Below are 11,611 nucleotides of genomic sequence, written 5' to 3'. Positions count from 1 at the left end.
CAAAAAAATAAAAAAATAAAAAAATAAAAAACAGAAGGAGAGTTTTTGGGACTTCTCAAGATTAGCTCCTTCTACAATATTATTGTTAATCTTTGAATTTATTATTAGAAAATATCATACATACCCTTCAAATATGTCAATATATCAAAAATATCCCTATATTCTTGATAATATCATATAAATCTCTAAAATTGTTGATAATAGCATATATACCTTCTACCTTGATAAGGTATTAGAAATCTAAAAATTCTATTAATATTTTTGTCTTTATTTGGACCTAAATAGTGGCTTTTGAGAGTATTAATAGAATTTAGTGTATTAGAAAAAAAAGAAAAAAAAAAAGAAAAAAAGAGGTGGATCTTGTATGATGTACATTCTTGGGCAGACTGTCCAAAAAAGAAGGAGAGTGTTCTATTTGCTTGACAATGAATAGCATGCGATTCTCTTGTTCCAATGTCTTACAAAGTATAAATCTTTTTTAAGGTAGAGATCTCTATTAGTAGAAGGAGCTATGATTGCAAGCCTTGGATATCTAATATCAAAATCTTTATTGCATTACGTTTATTCTATTTTTAATTCTCTTTGGAAATATCCTCTCTAATAAATTGAAGGTCATGTTAATATGAGAGACCATGAGCGTTACCATACACAAAATAAAATCATTGATAAGTTTCTTTTGCTAGGTAAAGTAGCTCACTCACAATCAAAATTCCTTCTTTTGACAACTTACCAAAATCTCTTGGCACTTCATGGGAATCAAGAAGAATATCATAAACAAAAAAATGAATCACTTTAATACTTAATAATGAATTATTCAATTGATCAAAGGATTTTGATGCTCTTATGAAGATGAGCTTTGAAATCCTTATCAAAAATTGTATTCTTGATTTTAGTTTGTTCAATATTTTGTGTTGTATTGTTGGTTATGAAGTCCCATTCACATATAAGCCATGCAAAATGGATTCAAAATCAAGAATTGTTTCTATGTATTTCTGTAATGCAATGCAATGCAATGTAATGAGGGTTTTGATGTTGGATATCCAACAGTCGCAATCACAACTCCCTCTATTGACAGAGGTCTCTGCCTTGCAAAAGATTTGTGCTTTGTAAGACCTTGGAACAAAATGTTGTGGGCGAGAGAGCCATATGTTGTGCACTGTTGAGTACATGTAGCACTCTCCTTTTTAATACACTAAGTCACAAAATCCACTATTTGGATCCATTTAAAGACAAAAACATTAATGGAATTGTCAGATTTCTAATATCTTATCAAGGTGGAGGATATATATGCTATTATCAATAATTCTAGGGATATATATATATATATATATATATGCTATTATCAAGAATATAGGAGTATTCTTGATATTTTGACATATTTGAAGAGTATGTATGATATTTTTCCTTTATTGTTTTTCTCTTACTTCATGGCCAAACGTTACTATCAAAGTTTATGAGTTCTTAAGCATTATATGCATATATTCGTTATTTTTTAAGTTTTTAATTTTATTTATTTAAATATTTTACATTTCACATATTTATTATTTCCAGAACTTTTTGCTTCTATCCTCACTTCAAAGAATAAAACAATACGCAGGGGAAAAACACTCAAACATGGGCGGGTTCTGGAACCTTCCGCGGTTAGCCCGTAGAGGCATTTTTATTTTTTTTCCTGGGCTTACTGCTCTGCCCGCTCAAGCACCCCTCAACAATGGACACAAGGTCGCGCCCACGCGAGGAAACGCTCGCGGCGACGGAGACGAGGAAAACGCGAAACCCCCGAGGGACCCATCTCATCGAGGCAGCTGCACATCGCGAAGACACCCTCGCAAGCTGCAATTCAAGCCTCGCGAAGCAACGCGGAGTCGAGAGTTGAGGATTGGAGGTAGGGTGGAGCGATGGGTTGTTGGAAGTCCCCGCGCGAGGCATGCACACAACGGCGTGAGTGACGATGCCTCGCCGCGTCCCCGCGACGCCAGTGCCACAAGACGGGTATCTGCTCACAGGTTCTAGAATTATTGTAGGCTGCCTCGCCATTGGAGTCCTGTCCGCACATTTTGTGGGCCGGCTGTGGCATCATGTGGGTCACGGTCTAAAATTAGACGAGGGCGGCTATCGCAGATTTGCTGTTGCTGTTGTGCCCTTGGCGGTCTGGCATTCCTAGTCGGCTTCTCCGACTGCTGGGGTTGCGTTTTGATCGTTAGGGCACGAATGCGTATGCTGGAGCTTCCTCTTTCGCTTCTGTCGGCCATGCTTTCGGCATCGGTTGTCAAGTGGCTCACTGTGGAGTGGAAGGGTGCTTTTGCTTTTGTGATTGTAGGGCTGTAGTCGCTGTGGTTTGTGTTCCAAGATTGTGTAGATTCTCTGGGGGGATGTAGTGGCGGTAGACTGTTGCTTCGGGATGTTTTGTCCCTAGGGTCGTATGTCTCATGATCCTGGTATGTGAGAGTTGCACTTCCAATCCATAGTTGGATTGTCATCGTCTTCGGGAACTGTTTTTTTGGGTGTTGGGTTTTTCCTTCATCCTTGTGTGGGAGTAGGACTTGGGGCCGTGTGACGATGGCGGTTGGACATCACAACGGTGTGTGTCGACATGGCGACAACACTGATCTCAGCAACGCGAGCAGGACCAAAAGCACTAAGATGGCTCGTGGGTCCTGGTTACAAACGGACGCCGAGATGCGCCGTAAGAAACGTGTGGCCAAGTACAAGGTGTTTACGGTGGAGGGAAAAATGAAAGAGACGGTCAGGAACGGCTGCCGGTGGATTAAAAACAAGTACTTAGAGGTTCGGTATGGGTGGTTCTAATTTCCATCGCCAATCACTCCATTCACATCCTTACGTTTCCCCTCAACTTACGTGCCCCCGTAGCTGGAAATCTTGCGTAAGGTTTCGCACTTAGATTTGCTCAATTCAACCGAAGAGATCTTGAAGGTGCCTTAGAACTGACTGTGAACCTAGTATAGATCCTACATTCGACCGTTATAATTGCCTTCAATTCGTGGGTTGCCTTTTATGTTGGATACGGAGCGCACATGATTGTTGTGAAAAGAGTGCGTGCTGCTTCGTCCTTGGAGAAGGCATCGGGTCTTGTTTGACCTAATTGTGTCGCTTGCTGTTCTCTGTGTACTATGTAGAGTTGGGGAGACATGGGATGGGCAAACAGGAATTGAAAGCCGCTCTTGCAATTTGAGTACATTAGATACTCAGTTGGTGGCTTCTTCAATGAAGCATTCTCAGTGGCACATTTTGGCAGCAGTGTTGAGAGTGAACAGCTTTGTTGATGGCACTGCCCACCATCGCCAAGCTCAAGATGCAAACACTGTTTGCCAGATATGCCACTGAAAGTTGGTTTCATGGGAGGAAAGCATTCAGGTTGCCATAAAACTGTGGCATGGTCTTCTTCTTAAGGCAAACATACATTTCAGAATGTCATTATGCTTCGTCATATTCTGATGTATTTGAGATAGCTTCATCTGCTGATGGACTTTGCGGGGACAGGTCATTGGAAATTTTTACCTTCAGCTGTTAAGAGTTTCTTCTATGTACTTTGCTGAAAACTCTTTATTGTCAATACCAATGTGCAACTTTCCGTATGAATAAATGAATTCATCTGCTGTTTTTGCTGCTGTGCAAGCATTGATTGATAGAAGCCACGGAGTTTGGTTTCTTGAATTGTGAATTGTTTTTCTTGTTCCTAGCAAGGATGTTAATAATGTGTCAAGAAACCCTCTTAGAAAGGTTGCAACTTGATTACATATCACCATCATAAAATCTAGTTGTCACATGTGGTAATTGGTAAAGAAACAAGACGATGTATTAGAAAGTATTGATGTTTGGTTTATATTTCAATGTGATTTTATGCATGGTTCTATTTATTGAATGAAACTTTTATACTCTATTTTATAATACTCTGTTCTAATATATTATCAAATTCCAATCCAACAAAAACTTTCATCATTCATATTGTAGAGGTTTTTAATGTAATGCACTTGATTTTTATCACAAATAGAATTATTTGCATGAATGTGTTTAATGTATGAGTGGTAGTTGGTATTTATCATAGGTGAAACACATCCTTAATTGTCATGTGTAATATACGTTATTTGTTGGACATATCTAAACTTGGTTATAAACTGTTTTAGCCAAACGACTTCTAAATTCTAAATAGTTTTAAGTTTCTCAAAGAGGTTATGTATACATATATATATATATATATATATATATCTATCTAAGTTGCAATAAAATTTTAAATGTAATAAAATCTTGAGTTTTTATTTTATTTTATTTTATTTTTTTCCTCCAAAAAAAAACTTATATTTGTAAAAAATTTCAAAATCCTTAGAAATCTTAAAGCATAAATATATCTTAAAGTTAATACTAATTTTAAATCTTAATCAAATCTCCAAATATAATTAAACCATAAGTCTTGATTAAAAAATATTTAAGAAAAAATTCATCATTCTAAAAAATACTAAAATCTTATAATATCTAAAATTTTAAAAGTTTTCAATATTAATTAAATCTCAAATCTTTAGCAGTCCTAAATTAAAGCAAATTTTGATTCCAAACAATTCTAGGTCTTGACAAAATTCTGAAGTTTTAGCAACCATAATTCTAAGGAAGAACTTTAGATAAATCTTCTTATTTTAAAATAAAATCTTATTAATTTTTTTTTTTTTTTTTTTGAAAAAATAATCAATATAAGTTATATATTAAGTACTTCCAAAAAATAAGTAAATTTTAAACACTTGAATTTATAATCACTATTAATTTTATAACTTTTATTAACAATAAAGTAGTATTACATACCAGCTCTAAGACTTGAATCATATTAAACTCACTTTGACTTCCTATTCTTTTTCAATATGTATATTGATTTTGATTCTATCTTTTATTTATTTTTATTCAAATTTTACAATTGTATTTTAAAAATTAAATTTAGATCTTGAATTCTTATTTCTAGTTTCTACTTAACCTTGCAAGTATCTTGTAGTTCTTTTTATTCTACTATTGTCACATTGCAATTATTCTATTGCATTCTATAACTACTTTACATTATTGTAATTATTTTATTGTTGCATCATATTCCTTACTTGTATTGAATCATTCATTTTTTGTCTTACTATCATAGAATAGTAATGTCTTGAATAAATACAAAATTCCTTGTTGCAACTAAAATGTGTTTAAGAAACAAGTAAAAATTTAAAAAACCAAAACTTATTATCCTTTGTAATAATAATTATTTATCAATAAAATTTGACAATCTAAACATGAAACAACAAATGCTAAACTCTTCACAACTTACTCTCTTTTCCACAATTGTGCTCACAACTATACTACATAAGCATTTGAATTGTCATTCTATCCACAAATTAGCTCATTGATTTTCTATGAATTTTGATTTGATTGGTTTATCACATTGTCAACTTCTAGCTATTGTTGTCATCTCTTTTGACATTTTGCTAGTTAATTCTTTGTCTAATTACTTGCACTAGTCTTCTATCACATTAGTTCTCATTTCATATACTTCATTGGTCTTTTATTTTGTCTAAATACCTCCTTCAACGTCAATTGTACCTCTACAACACTCTTGTACTTTACTAATTACTATCACTCATGTAATTGATTTTCTCTTTGTTGAATATCTCATACTATATGTATCAAAAGCTGTGACTTATCTAGCCTTTAACTAAAACATCAAAAATACCCTTTCCTTGGCTTTTGGTACTTTTTATTAGCAACAAATGATGTCCATCTAACTTTCATATTTTCATCTTATTTTTATAACATGGTATCAGAGCTAGATGAACAATGTTGTAGATGAATATTATTAGAAAAAAATTGGATGAAATTAGATGTTTTTTTGTAGATGAAAACTTGAATGATCAACTTGGTACGGGAGCTTTGTTGCTGCTAGAACATTGCTAAAGCCAAGGAGCTATTAGAACCATGTAGGAGCCCTATTGGAGCCTTGTTGGAACTGCTAGAGCTAGAATTTAATGCTATTGATGCTGATTTTTATTTAATTAAATTCCAATTATTGCTAGAGGTGAAATCAAGTTTTTTTTTTTTTTTTTTTTTTTTTTTTGCTCCAATATAGCTTGGTACTACTATTACTCTCTAAATATTGCATTTTTTAGATCATTTGTTAAGTATTCTCTTATAGTTATTTTTTGTTATTGCATTAAATGCATTTGACAATAGCATTTTTAATGGATCATCACACTGATCGATTAGATAAGAAAAACTATGACACATGGGCATTTGTTATGAAACACTTGATGTACATTTGCAAGTTCTACATGCATGTAGCCAAGACATTAAAATATCTTATAGATATTGATGAAAAATGAAAATAGAAATCAAGTCAAGTAGAAGCACAAGCATTAAGTGATTGATTGAACAAGTGGATCCCAAGATTCATGTAATCAATATTAAGCCTTCATAATTAATTCATATACACAAATGTAATACTACAAAATAGATGTGGGACATATTGGCTAAGATCCACAAGCCCTCAAGAATTATTACTCAGATATTTTTAATGAAGAAATTATATAATCTTTGATATGTAGACAAATAATCTATGGTGATTTTTCTTAGAGAGATTTTTGATCTTAGGGATTAATATATTAAAGTTAGTGGTGAAATAAACAAATAAAGCATGGCATTTCTAATACTTATCGTATTACCAAAATCTTGAGATCTATTTATTCAGTCAATTATATCAAAGAAAAAAAAATATATTAGAAAAAAAATAGTGTAATCTATTTTTTTTGACAAAGAGATGCAAAAGAAGGAGAAGATTAGTTCTCTATTTTCTACTTCAACAATGCATACAGGAGGAAAGCAAGTCTTAAAGAAGTACCATCTACAATAAAAACAAAAGCCTAAGATTGATAAATCTAGAAGTACTTGTAAAACTTATAGACAGAATGGGCATTAGTGAGGTGATATAGAATGTTCTAAAATTAACAAAAATAATATAGTAAATGTTAGAATTGCTATTGTTCTTTTAGTTCAAGAGGTATTATTTAATTCAAAAAAAATAATTATATTGTGGTCTCAATTATGACATTATGTATGCATCAATAGTGCAACAGATATACACATTCAAAGAGAGAAGAATAAGCTTTTCAATTTTGATAAAAATATGACTATCTAACTCTAAGGCTATGATGGTGGCATTAATAAATCATGAAGCTCAGATGAGATGCATCTTATAGTTTTAGATCTTATTAAAAAAATATATTTTTATGATTGTGAAGGATGTCCATTGGATTCTTGGAATATGTGATATTTTATTATTAGCTACAACTTTATACAAAAAAGATTGCAAATTTAACTTAGATGTTAATAGAGTCGATTGGATTCTATCTTCATATGACTTACTCACACAAGGCATATTAGCAGATAAAGCTTACCTTATGCCTTGTGAAATTAAAGAAGTTTCCACTATTTCTAGTTCATTTATTTCAAGTTATACACTTATTGAGTGGCATCAAGCATTAGCGTATGATTCAATATATGCAATACAAAAAGCAGAGTAGATGAATTATATTGAAGGATTAAAGATCAAGGAAGAGAAGAATAAAATACCTATATATAAATCATGCATTTTTGGCAAGGCTCATAGGCAACCTTTTTTTACACAAATATGAAAATGCCAATGGTATCTTAGATGTAATAGTATCTAACCTTGATTATTTCAATACAATTAGCTTTGGTGGTGCCAAATAATTAGATATATGAATTGATGAATATTTTGGCTATTGTAGTCTTGTATTTCTTCTAAATAAGGACCAAGTATATGTTGCTTATAAGACTTGGGAAGTAAAGATACAAAGAAGAACTAAAAGAAAGGTAATTTTTTTTTTTTTATTGATCAATGCAATGAATTCTTGAATAATAAGTTTGGTTCACTTCAAAGCTGAAGGCATTTGGCACATGATTACTCTTGCATATACATATGAAATTGTTGGTATGGAAGAGCATAGGATGTGGACTATTTTTGAAGGAATACAAACACTTCCAATGGATGCTAGGCTAAATCGTTAGTATTAAGTATTTGCAGCAAAATTTATAACTTGAACTTATAATTGCCTTTTATTTGCAAGATTTGATAATAAGACACTACATTAAGTTTTTTATGGTGAAAAATATTTTCTTAAAAATACTAATTGCTTTGATTTTCTTTCTTGGTACTACATAACAAAAATAAAATGTTAAAAGCTCAATGTAAAGATAAAGAAGAGTATTTTTGTTAGATATTCAAAAGTAGCAAAAAGATATGAAATTTTTCTACCTAAAGAGAAGAATGTGATTCTTAGTCAAGATGTGATTTTTTCAATAATAAGAATGAATTACTTAGTATGCCATTAATCCCTTAAGAGAAAATTGAAAAAGATATGGATTATAGAAATAAACTTGATATATTAGATTTTTAACATCCAAATAAATTAAAAATATTTCAACCTCAAGCTTCAAGATTACTTATGTATAATGGATTGGATGGAAAAATAATTGAAGAAGAAGTAAACCCTATACCAACAGAAGTAGTAGAATTCCATCGACTAAAAGTAGAAGCAATCACTCAAGCTCTACTACCAAGATATTATTATATAGGTGGCATTGATTCAGAAAATATTATAAGTGATATTAAAATGCATTGCATGTCTTGAAAAAAAAGAAAAAAACTTTATTCAAAGAGATTATGACTTTCTAATTGAAACAATAGATATCATTTATATTGATGAATATGCAAAATCAAAGACTATTGAGTAAGCCATGAATTCATTATTTTACAAAGAGTGGAGTCATGCCATGAAGAAAGAACTTGATTCTTTGAAAGATCATGATAAAGGAAATTTTTTATTTTTATTTAATAGTAGGAAGGCTATAGATTTAAAATGTGTTTTTTTTTTTAAAACTTACTAGTGGTGGCTCAATTGTAAATTTTAAAGTAAAATTAGTTGTAAAAGATTTTATATAAGTGAAGAGTCTTGATTACTAAGAAACTTTTGTATCAATTTCTTGCCTTGAAATAATTTACATATTAATTATAATTATTGCTACCTTTAATTAAAATATGTTATAACTTAATGTTATTTCAACTTATTTAAATGATGAACTTAAAGAAGAAGATACTTATATGAAAATTCTAGAAGGTTTGGAAGTTCTATCAAAATACAAAGACAAGCTATTAGAATTGCTAAAGACTTTATATGATTTGAAGCAATTTGGATATGGATGGAACAAGAATTTGGATAAATCTTAATTGAATCTTTATTAGAAATGCTTAGAATTTAATCCTTCTTTGTATACAATATACATTGAGAGACTAATCATAATATACATTGTATTATTTATTGAGGGACTAGTTTGGATTATCTATGTTGATATTGTACTTATTAATGGCAAGAACTTTGACATCCTTATGAAATGCAAGGATGAATTACAAGAATTCTAGAAGATGAAAGATCTTGATAAATCTAGTCATTCTTTTTTAATTGATTTTTTATAAGATAAGAAAAATGGTACTATTAGTTTGAACCAAACTTAGTACATTTGTCAAAAGTTGGAGGATTTTGGGATAAAAGATGCAAAGATAGTTGCTACACTAATGGTACAAAGTCATGTTACTAAGCCTAAGAATTATGATCTTTTGGATGCAAAAGATATAAAGCTTTATCAAAAAGCTTTAGATTTGTTATTATATCTTACAAATGGTACAAGATATAACATTATATTTTCTTGTCAATACTTTGCTCAATACATGTGACATTTATATGTTTCACATTGGCAAGGAATCAAACAAATATTTTGTTATTTGTAAAGAATAAAATATTTGGTATTATAATATAGAAAAAAAGAAGTAATTTTGTAACTTGTAGGTTATAGTGATGCAGATAGAGCAGATTATATAAATATGTGCTATTCATTAGAAGATTATACATTTATATTATGAAGGAATAATTATCACTTGGTCAAATAAAAAAAACTTTAGTTTTTGTTTTGTCAATGGAAGCAAAGTATGTAGCTTTAGCTATTGCAACAAGGAAATCTTTGTGGCTTTGTAATATATTTAGGAATTATAACATTTCTAAGCTAGAAAGGATTCTCATTTATGAGGATAACCAAAATGCCATTGCTATTGCCAAGAATCTAGTACACCATGACTATACAAAGCATTGGAATATAGAACATCATTTTATTAGGCAATGTATGTAGAAAGGACAAATTGATTTGGAGTATTGTCCTACAAAGTAGATGGCGGCAGACATCTTTACAAACCTCTCTCTAGAGATGAATTTCTAGCTTTTAGGGATATGTTAGGTCTTGTTTCAGTAGAAAATTAAGTCCCACTTCCAAAAGAATGTTGAATGTCTCATACTATATGTACCAAAAGTTGTGACTTATCAAGAATTTAATAAAAGCATTCAAAGTGCCCTCTCCTCTCCTTGGCTTTCTGCACTTTTTGTTAGCAACAAATGATGTCCATCCTGCTTTAATGTTTTCATCCTATTTTTGTAACACTCTCTTTGTCATCGATGTTAGCTCTTTTGTACCATGTACACATTTCTTCATCACATCCTGACTCAACTTCGATCGCACATTGCTTTCTGCACTTCTCTTTACACACTATTCACATTTTAATGGAATGCTTAACTTGCTATGTTATCGCTGAGTAGTTGCTGGAATCCTTCTCCAGATGTTATTTTCCCCTTTTCACTGAACACGATCTTCACAACACAAAACTTTTTCTTGCTGTTTTGATTCTTCCTCTCCCCTCGCTAGATCGGTTCACTTTGCCATACATCATTGCTTGAATATTTGGCGTTGCAGTCGTCTTCCTACTCTGCCTTTGTTTTCACCATACACTTCTCCACTAAGTTCAATCGCCTCACCAACACTCCTTGGCCCGCTTACTCAGTGTGATACACTCGACAAAGTACACACCCACCAACAAAATTATCACATACACAGAACACTCATAATACATCAAGGCTAAAAATTCTCAAATACCGTCGAAGCAACAAATATATTTGTATTGGACTACCTGTGGTGCAGAGGCATAGACTCACGGCGTTGCACCTCTCTTTGTAAAGACATGATTGGAGCGATTAGTCGATCCTCATGAGGACCATTAGCAGCAGCTCCTTGCAAAAGTTCGATGGCAGAAGGGATTTGTTGCTGATTAATACGAACATCAACGATAGGTCCTTGCGGATGATCGACTGCAGGAGGGATGGGTTGCTGCCTCCGATGGCCGATGGCAGGGGGATCAGCGCCATAAAAGATCTTATTCACCCACGCCATCGAGCTGGAGATCAACCTTGTGAACGACGACCCCATCATCTACGTCGCCTGGGGCATAGCCTCGTACCTCGCATAGCCCCCTATTGAATAAGTTGAGTATCTGTGCTAGTGCATCCGATAAGGAAGCCAAATTTAGGACGAGAGAGAGCCTTGAGAGTATATTTGCTGGTTGTTCTTCTATGTATATATATATATATAGTTTGAGGAAAAAATGGTGGTGAACCACATTGCTTTGTGGTGCATGAAAGACAGGATTTTTATCTAGTACAATAATGCCTTGATTATTGCA

The sequence above is a fragment of the Physcomitrium patens genome, chromosome 2, assembly GCF_059467195.1.
Source record: "Physcomitrium patens ecotype Gransden chromosome 2, ASM5946719v1, whole genome shotgun sequence".
Lineage (NCBI taxonomy): Eukaryota > Viridiplantae > Streptophyta > Bryopsida > Funariales > Funariaceae > Physcomitrium > Physcomitrium patens.
This window is presented reverse-complemented; position numbering follows the sequence as displayed.